At 40.0% G+C, this 13898-nt stretch overlaps 2 long non-coding RNA genes across 4 annotated transcripts in view; one reads left to right on the top strand and one right to left on the bottom strand.

Annotated features, from left to right (window-relative positions):
• LOC149312580 (uncharacterized) overlaps positions 1-13898 on the top strand; it is a 206360-nt gene that overhangs the window by 28026 nt on the left and 164436 nt on the right. The window contains exon 1 of one of the 2 annotated variants that reach the window (XR_016281271.1): positions 5897-5952. The exons of the other annotated variant lie outside the window; for it this stretch is intronic. This is a non-coding gene — a long non-coding RNA (uncharacterized LOC149312580). Of the gene's footprint in view, positions 1-5896; positions 5953-13898 lie in introns of those variants that run through there. 2 annotated transcript variants of the gene reach the window in all.
• LOC149312581 (uncharacterized) overlaps positions 1-13898 on the bottom strand; it is a 63489-nt gene that overhangs the window by 8467 nt on the left and 41124 nt on the right. For both annotated transcript variants that reach the window (XR_016281274.1, XR_016281273.1), the window contains exon 3: positions 10268-10472. This is a non-coding gene — a long non-coding RNA (uncharacterized LOC149312581). The remainder of the gene's footprint in view (positions 1-10267; positions 10473-13898) is intronic.

The following is a 13898-nucleotide window of genomic DNA, read 5'->3' as shown; positions in this document are numbered from 1 at the left end:
AAGCAATGCCTCCAAAATGTGTTTTACATTTCTCAGTGTATCCTAGTGTTTTTCAATGACTGATTCCAAGGATTACAAACTCAATATGAAACAAGCCCAAATCAGTGTCATGATGGATAATTTAATAAACCAATTTTGACATTATGTGAGTGCAGTGAAGTCATTTTATTCAGCCACTCCTGCATATATTTAATTTCTATCTTTCCTTGATAAATATATGGTAGGATATTTCTAATTTATACTATTAAATGTACTAACTATATGTTCCTTCTTTTTTCCACCAGAAGGAGTTGCAAGACATGTAACATAAAATTTAAAACACCCAATTTTAAAAAACAAAAAATAAAAACGAGGAACTTAAATAATAACCAATTATACACAAGAATCATGAGCTTTATTAGTATTGGCAGTCAGCAAGCCCTGCTCCTCCACAAAATGAATGGGATAAATGCATTTCTGTTATTGCATTTTTATCCTGCTTATCAGGATATTATACAGCGGCGCTCTAGTCATTGTGCGGCCCGCTTCAATTGTTGAAGATTTTCTGTATACCAATGTTTTTTTATTTGAAGCGGGCCGGAAAGGACACTTGGGAGTGATGCTGTCTATAGCCCTGGTGAGACCATTGTTCCAGGTATCAACCAGGGCATCAACAGAATCGCTGTCATTCCCAACCATAAAACCCTCTAAGCTTCTTGGAACCTTTTGGGTTCCATCAGCCTTCGTGGGTGAACCATTCTAATAGGTCCTCCAACCCCAAGGGGGATATGGGTGGTAGCTTTCAGTCCCACTTTGACCAGGAAATGGTCCGTCCATGACAGAGTAGAGGTCTGAATTACCTCTGCCCACGGCTATTCCTGATCCGTACTAAAGACCACATCGAGTGTATTACCTGCACAATGTGTTGGACCCGAGACTAATTGGGACAGGCCCATGGCTGTCATGGAAGCCATGAAGTCCCGAGCCACACCTGTAAGATCTGATAAACCAGCCTCGAAGGGGATATTGAGGTCCCCCAGGACAAGAAGCCTGGGGGACTCCAGCACCAGCTCCGAGACCAGTTGTGTCAACTCAGCCAGGGAGTCTGTTAGGTTACGGGGTGGATGATAAACCAACAGAATCCCCAGACTGTCCCTAGCCTTCAGGGTTAGGCAAATGCACTCGATGTAATCTGTTTTCCGGATAGGTTACCTGGCCAAGGTGATGGTACATTTATGGACTAAGGCAATTCCTCCCCTTTGTCCACTTTCTCTAACCTGCTCCTTAACGGTATACCCGGCTGAGAGAGCTTTAGCCCAGGTCACATTGCTATCTTCCCCCAGCCAGGTTTCGGTAAAACAAGCCAGGTCATCATTATATGGTCTCTAGAAGATTCAAAATGTTTTCTTATACTTATTTATGACTAACCAGACTTGGTTGTTTCATTTCACATGGGCAATATGTTTAGTTTTGGATTTAAAAAACTTTTGAAACACATTGAACTGCTCTTCTTTTTTCCCCATGTAGTTTCATTCACTGGTTCAGTTTTTTGTTAATGCAGTAAGCACAGGAACACATCAACGTAATTAACTGAAGCATACATGTAACAGTGTGACATATGGTTTGAGTGTTGGACTAGAGACCAGGATTCAATTCCTAGATTAGCCATGAAACCCACTCAATGACCTTGGGCAAGTCACATGCTCTTTGATTTGAAGCTCTCGTCCTTATCAGGAATGATCAGGAAAATCAGCAAGACCAGTCCTCAGGGAAAGAGAAGGAGACCTTGGGAGTACCAGCACAGGGAATGGCCGCTGCCAAGCCTTGGAGGAGGTGTGGGGTGGACTCCTTGCTGAGGGGTATAGAAGCAGTGATGTGTGCTCCTAACAAGATGTCTCAGTAGGTGTGTTGTCTCCCTGAAGCAAAAATCCATGATGTAACAGTGAGGGTGACAAGACTTGTCAAGTCTACTGACCATACCCCTTTCTTTTGATCCACATGGGAACCAATGATACTGCAAGGCACAGACTTCAGAATATCCTAAGGGATTAGGAGGTTCTGAGTAGGAAATTGAAAGAGCTGGATGTACAGGCTGTCATCTCATCTCTTCTCCCAGTTAAACGTCATGGTCCAGGAAGGGAGAGGAAAATAGTGGATGTGAACAACTGGTTCCACAGATAGTGCCACCGAGAACAATTTGGATCATGGCCTGCGGTTTCAAGAGGGGGGCCTCTGGCAAGGGATGTGTTACACCTTATGGCAGTACACCGTTTTTGTCAACAGTCTCAAAATTTGATCAGGAGGGCTTTAAACTGAGTTATGGGAGGGAGGAGACAGAATTTTAGAAGAAAGGAGTTTATCAAGTCAAGCTGTTATAGAGTGAACAAGGTAAACAGTGCAAGGATCCAACAGTGGGAGGGGAAAAACTTTACATAGGTGGTTGGGGTGTGTGTGTGTGTCCCATAGTGTTAGATGTCTCTACAATAATGCATAGAGCATGGGAAATAAACAAGTTGAACTCGAACTCTTAGTAAAGCAAATGTGATATAGTACACATCACTAAAATCTGTTGGGATGAGTCTCATGATTGGAACGCAGTAATAGAAGGGTATAACCTTTAAAAGAGAAATAGGCCAAACAGGAAATGAGGAGGAGTAGCATTATATGTCAAGTATGTTCACATCTGTGAAAATATCCAGGACTTAAATCCTTGAAGCCAGGTGGAGAGCATCTGGATATAAATTAAAAGGGCGGCAAACAACAGGGATGTTATTGTGGGAATTGTCTACAGATCCCCAGGTCAGACTTAGGAACTGAATGATGCCTGTCTAGAACAGATGACCACACACTCAGAAAGGAGAGATGCAGTAGTGATGAGTGACTTCAATTATCCTGAAAGCTTGCAAATTCCTCACTTGCAAGGCAATTTCATTGTCAAAAAGTGGAAGCGGCAACAAGGGGATCAGTTATTTTAGATCTAATCCTAACCAACAGAGATTACCTGGTTAATGGAGTGCAAGTGGTGGGATCCTTAGGTGGGAGTGATCATGTTCCCCCTGGAGTTTGTTATACAATGGAAAGATTAAGCTATGCATAGTCAGACACACATTCTAGATTTTTGGACAGCTGATTTCAGTAAACTTAGAGATATACTGGGTGTGATCCTGTGATCAGGAATAGTAAAAGTGAAGGGAGTTCAGGGTGGATGGGAGTTTCTCAAAAGGGAGATGCTGAAGACACAATTTCAAACAGTTCCAGTGAGGAGGAAAAATGGACAGTGTCTTAAGAAATCAATGGATGACTAAAAAACTTGCAGCTGAGCTAAATTTTAAACGTGACATGTAGTGTATAAGAAATGGAAAAAGAGGGAAGTTGCCAAAGAGGAATTCAAACAAACAGCAAGCATGTGTAGGAGGAAAATTAGAAAAGCTAAAGCATAGAATGAGCTCAGGCTTGCTAGAGAGGTTCAGATCAATAAAAAGGGCTTTTCTGGTTATGTCTGTAGCAAAAGGAAGAAAAAACGGAGGAAGAAGTTGGCGTAATGCCAACAGGGGACAGACACAAGGCAGAACTAGTCAATACCTTCTTTGTCTCAATCTTCTCACAAAAGGGTGCTCAACCTGAGCAAAATGGAGCAGAGGATGCAGTACAGGAAATGCAACACAGAATAAGTAAAGAGGTAGTACAGGAATACCTGGTTAATCTAAATGAATTCAGATCTTCAGGACCAGATGAACTACATCCAAGGGTATTAAAAGAACTGACAGAAGTAATCTCAGAGCCACTGGCAATAATCTTTTGAGACTTCCTGGAGAACAGGAAAAGTCCCAGCAGACTGCAGGAGGGCAAATGTTGTCCCAATCTTCAAAAAGGGAAAAAAGAGGACCCAAACAATCACTGCCCAGGGACGTAGCCAAGGGAGGGGTTCTTGGGGTCCAGACCCCCCCTTCCATTAGAAAAATGAATGGTGCGTACTGCTGTGCCGCCACACCCAAGCCCCATTATAATGGTGGCACTTAGTCTGGACCCCCCCCCCTTCCTAAAATCCTGGCTATGTCCCTGCACTGCCCAGTTAGCCTGGCATCCATACCAGTAATGATTCTAGAGCAGATCGTTATACAGGGTGATTCAAAAAGAATGCTGCAAAAGTAAAGCTGTTCCTTTTTGGTTTTGCATCATTCTTTTTTAATCATCATGTACAGAGAGTCTGTGACCATTTAGAAGGGAATGCCATAATCAGAAAAAGTCAACATGAATTTCTCTGCTGTTACCCCATTGCTTTTCACAGAGCAAAAGTAAACATCTGAGCAGACGCACAGTCTCTGTACAGAACTACATGCTAGTTCCATTGTACATTTTTTATATTTGGTTTTAAAAAATGCAGGCACTTTCACATCATAACACTTCCACATCAGGCCATTTCCCCACAACAAATCATCACTTATTTTTGATACTTAAATATCTTTATCCTAGCAACAATGAGAGAAGTTTGAAATGAATTTTCAAAGGTGAAATGTGTCAGGGGTTGTCCTCTGCACTGGTCTTTCTATTCAGCCTCTCATGCTAAATAACACGAATATGTCCCATGTTACCAGGTAAACTAACCAAACCTTTCTGAGTTTTTGCTCTGGGCAAGTTCACCATATATTCCGAGTGCTGGTGGAATATGAGACTTCTTATCAAACGCTAAACAGTGGTGTGAAAATACTAGGGCTTTTCTTTATCAGCATTAACATGTTGGACAAATTCTGTAATACATTTTTGACACCGTTTATTTCCAGGTTATCTATTTTTACAATAACAGGAGTTGACACGCACATAAAATTGTAGTCTATGGTGCCTCAAAATCTCTGTACACACCTGCAGCAGGCAGTGTCAGTTCTTCTAATAGTCCTAATACTTCCAATAGTTATTGGGGAGTTAGCTGCACTGAAGATTCTTTGGCTGCCAGGATGTCAACTTTACTGGCTACCGTTATTTGTCCAGACCAAGTCTAACGGATGTTAACTATGAAAGGCCTTCAAGTCCCAGGCTCCAAATATCAGAGAGAGAGAGAGAGAGAGAGAGAGAGAGAGATTCTTTGTATCATTTCCCCATGCCAGTTATTCTTGCTCACTCACACCCTTTTCATCTTTCAACCCTATATGAAGTAAGAACTGTCAAGGAATAGCAAATAAGACTTTTATTTCCATTTCACTGTAGCTGTAGATTACTTCTCCAGAAATTCTTCCTTCCTTCTCTTTATTAGAAGGGAAGGCATGTGAAACATAAAAAGTTTTCAACTCGGCCGCCTAGACTTTTAAGAGTTTTTTAAGGGGAAACTGAAGTATTTGCTACAATTTTATACGGCCCGACATCAGTTAACAACAAAGTATGTGACAAAGCGTCTTCTTTTTATAAAGCCTTTTTACAGGATCACCATCCCCCCTTGCCTTTTCTTGTCTGCTGTCTAACTGGACATTTCTTACATCATTGACATTGGGAGGATGGTGACCAAGCAGTGTTAGTTGGCAGCAGCGTGTCTGTAGTAAAGATTGCAATAAAGCTTGAGCTGGGGGGAAATGGATTCTACTCTAGGTGATCCTACTGTAGTTATGTGTTCTTATGAACACCAGGCAAGGTAAACAGCTGCCTCCAGAATCACTTACTGAGCATGTATGAAGAGCAAAACTGAGAGAAAAGGAGAAAGCATATTAGCCTGCCTTACCAGTTACTTTGTCATGTTGAAAAAGCATAGATCTACTGGAAATCATAAGAAAAGTGAGGCTGGTGAAAGGGGAAAAATAATAATTACAGGATGCATTTTAGAAGAAGCTTTCAAGTGGTTGCTAGAAGATACATGTTTTTGTTTAAGGTGACGTTGAAGGCTTTCACGGTCGGCATACCTAATTTTTTGTGGGTTTTTTGGGGCTATGTGGCCATGTTCTAGAAGAGATTATTCCTGATGTTTTGCCAGCAGATCTGGCGCAACAGGTACGGTAAGTTATTTTCCTGCCCAAGTTATTTTATGCCCAAATTCTGGTGCAGGATATGCTGGACATAGTCCAGACTGCCCACATCAGAACCAGGGTCTGGCACTGTCCGAATAGACCACCACCAGAATTTCGGCTGTGCAGACAAGGCCTTAGGAACTGTAATGTTAACATTGAATATATATAGATATAAAGTTGATTCTGTGAAGGCTCATTGTCAACTTTTTGTTGTGTTTTTGTTCTAATTGGCTCACTTGATATAGTACAGAAGAGCTATCCCATAGCATTCATGTCCCGCTTGTGGGCTTCCTAAAAGCATTTGGCTGGCAACTGATCAAAACAGAATGCTGGAAAAAGTGGACTTTGTGTCTGACCCAGGGGAGCATGTAATACATTTCGAATTATAATGGTTATAGAGAATAAAGGAATGAAGGGAATTTTGCAAGTGTGCACAAAACCTATTAAAGTTAATGGATTTTAACATGTGGAAATCTGATGATCAAATTCTCAACTAATAGCAATTTCTGTTTTTAAAAAAGTAGATTTATGGTGATTATTAGGGCTTTAAAATCAATTTATTAATATACCTATATATTAATATGAAATGCTCTATATTTCATCATTATTGCCTTTAAGTATACATTCGTTAACAAGGCACTTTTCTATATGGATTGAATCATATTGTCATTTACAGATGCTTATAAAGAAATTATAAAAAACAAAATCTACCTACAAGCCCTGACTGAATGTGCTGTTCCTGTACTTTGGAATGTCCTCTTGCTGTTGCTTCTTTAAGCCATTTTAAATCTTTTCTCTTGCTGTTACAATCCTAGGCCTTATTTGCTCATGTGGCCATTTAAATTATCACAGTGTATGAAATCACGTATGTTGTTTGTTTGTTTGTTTGTTGGATTTATATCCCACCTTTCTCCCTAAAGGAGATTCAAACTATTTTGTTTGTGACTATATGTAATGTTTTCAGATAAAGCATAGCTATGTTATCAACACAATTATGTTTATCCAACAAGATTAAATAGAATCAGCCAATATTCTAAAGGTAGTAGACCCTGTCTGATCTGGGAAACTAAACAGGGTCAGCCCTGTTTAGTACTTAGATGATACTGCCCCCAAACTTTGGAACAATCTCCCTGTCGAGCTCTGTTCCACCGCATCCTTAGTTCTTTTCCAAAAGAACTTGAAAACATATCTATTTCTGCAAGCCTTTCCACCATAATCATTTTATTCTTTGCCCCTCTATCAACAACCCTGGATTGTGTACCTGACCTGCCCTTGTACTTCTACTTGATTGTTGTTCTTTTTTAATGCTGTTTTTAACTTTTTATCGATATGCTTTTATCTGTATTGTAAGCCGCCTTGATCAAAATATTGGAAAGGCGGGATATAAATAAAATTTATTATTATTATTATTATTATTATTATTATTATTATTATTATTATTCTAGGTGCTTGTAGGCTATATTTCAGAGAAAGGAACTGGCAAAACCATCCCTGAGTATTCCCTGTCTGAGAATACTCTATGAAATTAATGGGATTACTAAAAGTTGACAGGTGACTTGAAGGAAAACACACACACACACACACACACACGTGAAGTGAACCTGATCACAGTGAATGGCAGAAAATAATCAAAACAGGGATATTTTAAAATGGTTATGGAAGAAAATAAGAGGCATGGGTTTGAACTGCTATTTTAAATTGGGCCAAAAAACGTCTAGGCCGGAGGCCCTATAAACTAAACATGAAGACAAAACTGATTTCTTGTTAGTAGACTTACACTGTGCAAGGAGGTACTGTTTCATTTTCATGTCCACAACCCATTGAAAAATGAAGGATTCTTCTGATCTTTTGTAAAAAAAAATCCATTCTAAAAAACAATAACGCTTGGTAAAGTTGAAGGCAGTAGGAAAAGAGGGAGAGCACACTACAGGGGGGTTGACTTTATTTGTTTGTGTGTTTGTTTGTTTGTTTATGCTATTTATACCCCACCATTCAGCCCTAAAGGCTATCAGAGCGGCTTACAATTATTATTTTTAATTAGACAGTTTCCTGCCCTCAGGCTTACAATCTAAAAGATAAAAGAAGCCACCATTTTCAGTTTGCAAGACCTGACCAGAGCAGTTGATGGCAGGCTCTAGAAAGTATTTCATTCACAAAGTTGCCATAAAATGAAGTCGAACTGATAGCGAATAACAACAACCAAGCTGATGGTCACCACATCTTGTGCTAATGAATCCAAAAGGTAATACAAGTACACACAGAGGAGATTTTTAGAAGGGAATTCCAGACATAAGAAGTGTCAGTAAGGGAGCGCCCGGTGTTGCATAACAAACTTGAGACCTGTGAGTGTCTCAGAGAAGTAGAGGTTGAGGAGCAATAATCACATGCAGCTTTAAAAAGGATTGTGCCCTAAGCAGCTCACAACATATTAAATGAACACCATAAATCTAACTGTTCAAAAACATGCTGAGAACAGAGTCGTCGTCCCCAAATCCACACAGTGCCATTAAGTAAATACATGATAAGAATATCAGTCATTAAATGCAACTAAAAGATTAAAAATGCAAATATATGGATTCCATCCACAGATTTAATATTAAGTCGGAGAGAAAATTAAGCCTAAGAGAAGTAAGGTACAGTATATGTAATAAGGCTAAAGAAACTCAGTTTTACTCTAAGGCAGTATGGGGGTCTCCACAATTAACCTACACATACTGGTTGGCAGCCAGACCTTTCAAAGGTGGCAGCTTTCTTTTCAATTCCATCCTGGGCTTTTCCCCCCAGTGGCTTCCCCATTATGTAAGAAAGTAGGGTTTACATGGTTCCTGCTACAGCACCCATTGCTGGAACTTGGTGTTCCCTCCCGTTTTCCTGATGTCCATGTGAGAAGTAGATCTGCATGTGCAGAAAGATCCTACATGCAAGGAAAGATCACAACTGGGTCGACTCATCCCCATTCCTATCTGTGCCTGTCCCAGTATTTGTGTACAAGAAGACCTTCCTTGTCACAAATGTCTGGTGGACATTGATTTGGAAGAAGAAATTGGCATGTGCTTTGAGTGGGTGGGAATAGCCTGTGCCAAAGCTTAGTAAAGTTAGGGGCTATACACACCGCCCCAAAGGGCAACCTCATACCGCAGCTCTGATCCGGCCCTTTCCAAAGGGCGCCATAACCGTGGTGGCGCAGTTTTATGATGCCCCTTTGACACTGCATCATGTGGATGCAGCGCTGGAGGTGCGTCATAATGGTGTGCGCTGTGTGGACTCGAGCGTGCCAAAATGGCACCCTGGGGGCGGGATTAGGGTGTCCAGTGTGAGGACGCTGAGCCCTGACTCTGCCCACAGGCTGCCACTTTCTGACAGTCTGTATAGGTCCTTATTTTAACTTTTAACTTCCAGAATCCTTAAACCAATCTGTAACCATGCTGGCTCAGGGATTCTGAGAGCTTCAGAAAAGTAACACTTTGAAGCTCTGGTTGGGTTAGTGCTGAATAGCCCTACTGACCCTTCCACATGCTAACTCAACACGTGGAGGGCGCCATATGTAGCTCCTTGGTCACTTTTTGATGTGTTTAAATTTACACATACATACATATGTATCCAGTGAACAAGGATTTTCTTTCTGAACACTGTACTCACATTCTCTCCAATCACTCTTTAAAACATACTTGGATATTTGGGTTCTTTCTTCTTTCTCTCTCTTTCTTTCTTCTTTGCATGTCCATACAGTCTTTAGGCATTTGATGCAAAGAAATGCAGACAAAGAGAGATGGCTATTCTGCTGTAACATTCTCTGGTTTTGTATCTCAGTCAAGTGCTTTTCTAAAGCCATTTCCCCCCACCCCTCCCTGAGCTGTGTATTTTGCATGGGTGGGACAGTGGGCTATTGTTAGCCTGTTAGACACAACTCAGTCTGAATGCCCTTCAGTAGCTTGTGAAGCAAGTCAGCTCAATTTGCATTTGTTCCAGTCACAAAGGTTTATAGGTCAGTCAAGGCTGGCTGGAAAAAAATCACCATGCCTCTCTACCATTCTTCTGTGGTTTGTCAGGAATTCAAACGAGCTGGTCTGTATATTTCTTCTCAGCCATGAATATATGATGGCGCAGTCTGAAGTCGCTTTGTTCCTTGGGAGCTTGGTACCAGCTGGGACTAAGATGGAGGACATGGCTTGATGCCAGTGTGCCCATCCCTTCTCTCCCTCCATGCCCCTTCCACTCTCCTCCTCCCTTTTGCCCATACTAATCAGCAGCTGCTTGAATGTTAGTACAGCCAAAGACAGTGAGAGGGCACTGCTCACCTGTACACTGATGTGTTTCTTCCATCTCTTCGCTTCTGAGAAAAGGATCCAGACGCATAAAATAGTTCTTGTTGCTTTTCATTGTCAGTTTTGCAGGAGCTTAATATCTATGCTGTTGTTGTCACTGTAGATTTCAGTTCAAGCAGGTTTACATCTTGGACTGATTGCGATTTGGCTGTAGCCAGCGGGAGAGCAGTACTTCAGTCTTAAAAAGATAAAAGTATTTTATTTGATGCACACAGTAATTTGAAGAGCTTTTTGTTTTTGACATAGTCTTTGGGGAGAAAAAAAATCTTGATGGTACATTTATTATGAAATGTGACAACGGAATTATGTCTTTGATGGTTTTTAGCAATCAAAAGGGACACCTGTGAGCAAATAAAATAAAATAAACATAACTGAATCATTATTTTAGGACAAACACTGGATTTTGAAAGAGAAAAATCTGAAACCAGAAAGGGCCACTAAATTAAGGGATACTAGAGTGAGATGTTGACCCATGAAATGCTGGCAACTTTCATTCAGACAAATGTAAGCTTAACCTGAAATGTAATTTTAATTCCTCTTTATGTCAGAGAGCACTCTTATGTCCGGGCTGATGAGAATATCAGTTTCAGTTGCAAAATTTAAAAGTGCCTAGTGTTTAATGCCCCCATTTAAATGCAAACAGTGATTTTCCCTTTCTAACACTACTTGAAAGAAGCTTTCTGTAGAGAATAAGGATGATTTTCCAGTTAGAGGCTTCACTTGGTAGGGAGGTTGCATCTGTAAACTAGTGATATCCTGACTAAATCTCATATTGATGCCTCCATTTGAAATGGCCAGGAAAGCCATTTGAATATGTGAATCGCTGCCAGGTTGGCACTGCCTTTCATTGGCTGATTAGAATTCAGCCCATGTCTTTTAACTCTTCAGCTGCACAGGCTGCAGATCAACATTGTACAAACAAATGGCTCAGGTACAATTGCTGTATTGTCTTTCACTGCCTCACCTAGGCCCTGCTTCAACGGCCACTTAGCCACATGCACACTTTGCTTGCCTATTTGTCCGTTTATTTATGTGATCAGGCATCAGATCTTTTTATTGGGGGAAAATGCTGTTTTTATATTTCTTATTTCTTTTAAATATCTGTGGTTTTTATTACATGTACATACTAGGATTGTGAGATCTAGTAGATTAGTCAGCTAACAAAGCAATCCTGCACATGCTTATTCAGAAATAGATCCCACTGAATTCAGTGAGACTTAATGCCCACTTAATGGGCAGAATTAACTTACTTGGATATTCCTGAGTAGATTTATATAAGATGGTTCTGTTAGCTGATTATTTGATAAGAGACAGATTTTAACTGATGAATCTGAAGATTAGGTGAAATCTTTATTTTATGGGTACTCCGATACTTGGGAAAAGGGATAGACAGTCTGATACTGCTCTATAACTTATTAAGTGAAAGAGGAGATGATTAATAATTTTAAAATCCTTTTATGGTAGATAATTCTATTTATAAATATTGCCAAAATTTTACTTTAATATTTTATTCCCTCCTTCCTGTCCTTTTGCTAGAAGAAAAAGGACCTTCTGTTTCATGCAGCGTTTTGACAACTGAGTGGCTGTGAAAGAGGGGGTAATAATAATAATAATACCCAGCTCTCCCAATGAATCGAGGTAGAGTACAGCAACAAATTAAAATACAACACATAAGGAGTGCCATACTTTCTTTTCTTTTTCTCTGGTGTGCTTTTAAATTATATTAAAATTGTTTTCATTTAGTTATTGTGTTAACTGAACTGTCTTCTTGTGTTTTAATATGTTGTGGTTTTAGCTCTACCTGTTTTTTTTTTAAAAAATCATATCCTGAGATATCTTGGTTCCCAGTACACTATTAGGAGAAAAGTGGTATACAAAATAAAACAAATCATAAATATACATGCTGAGCATGAGTTGTATGCTTTGAAAGTCAGAAGCAGCTCTGCAGACAGGGCAAGTCCTGTCAGTTGGCAGAGTGAGAGACACCTGCCTCGTGCATCGGTTCAGAGGTAATGCAAAATGGCAGCAAATCTTTAACTATTTATTTTCCTCTTCTTAAATTTTGACTGCCAGGTAGTGGAAAAGCTGACTGTGGGATTTTCTGTTTTGGATGCCAAAATAACTTGGCTGGCTTTGAGGACTTTTTGCCTTGACTTGTGCAGAGAAGGGTGTCATTTGCTGTTCTGCCTCAAGCAGCAAAATGTCTTCAGTGGGCTGCATACATTGTGCAGCCTTCCCCAACCTGTAAAGGCTGTACTTCAGTTTCCTTCTGACTCCACTGAGAAACCCTCAGCTCTCAGTCTGCCTTACATTTTCCTGTCCAGTTCAAAATTATTTGTTATTGCTTGATCTCATGTACATTAACCTACAGAACAATGGGACCCCACCTCTGCCGGTGGATTGCTATGCCAGCAAATATGCACAGCCAAGAATGTAAGATTCAGGCGTCAGCCCTTTCCAACCTTACTTGAAAGTAAGCACCACTGAGCAGAGAGAGCTATATCTGAATAAACTCATGATGGCTGCTTTTGTCAGGTCTCTGATCTCAAGTCAGTTGACACTTTAAGAAGTATCAGAGTGATGTAAACTGTTCACAGTCATCAAGTCAGCCCAAACTCACAATGGTATTAGCATCAAATTAGAGGGAAACTATCTTTAAAAGTGTGTGAGAGAGACGCCATATAGGCTTTTTGTGGTTTAAAATATTTTCATAATCACAGAAGTAGCTTGCCATGCTGAAGGCTTCTTAGATGTGGCATCAGATCAAAAGGAATCTGAAACTGTGATCCAAATAGGCATAACTGTGATCCAAACAGGCATAACTTTTTCCCCCGTCACATTTTACCCCTTAAAGTCTGTTTAATTTTGATGGCCTTTTATAGCAAAGGAAGACAATAACTTTCCATTGATTGTAAACATATCATATATAATTATTACAAATAAACCATATTTTCCTCTCAGGTCATGTTGATTTTCCTGTACAGAAGCACATGATGGGTGGCAAATACAGATTTAAAACTCTCAATATTTCCTATGTATTGCACTGGTTTGCAGAGTGAATTATTTCTTACTATTATTTCATTTAAAAAGAAGAAGAAATTCTCCCTCCTTTTTTCTCTCAGCTACACATTGATATCTGGAGACATACAGACAGAGAGAGACTTTCCTCCTTGAACCATCTTTTCCATTAAGTGTTTAGAATTACCTCGGCCCTAACTAGAACGTAAGCCTAATGAGATTTAAATGCATGTCCTCACCTTCATCTAGTACTTCCCTACACCTCCCTTTCCCTTTCTCTGAAATTGAGATTGTATGGTGCCTGTGCAAAGGACCCTGATTTTTCATTCTTGCAAAACAACCAGTGATAACTCTACTACGTTTTTAAAAGGAATGGCAGTAGTACCACCACAATCCTGTTAATTATATTTAAGATTCAATACAGGGAATTATTAGTCATGTGCTAGTACTATTCCTTAGCTTACAATCATTTGCACTACTATACTGTAGATTTTAGCAGAGGAATGGTTTGTGAGAGTGAAAGCTTCATAGCAAGATACAGGAGCCGGATTGTGATTATATACCGAATTTAACCACAACAAAAACA

The sequence above is a fragment of the Sceloporus occidentalis genome, unplaced genomic scaffold, assembly GCF_023333645.1.
Source record: "Sceloporus occidentalis isolate IW3139 unplaced genomic scaffold, rSceOcc1.0.p SCAF_5, whole genome shotgun sequence".
Taxonomy (NCBI): Eukaryota; Metazoa; Chordata; class Lepidosauria; order Squamata; family Phrynosomatidae; genus Sceloporus; species Sceloporus occidentalis.
Note: the sequence above shows the minus strand (reverse complement) of the source record. Positions and strands in the feature narration are given on the sequence as shown.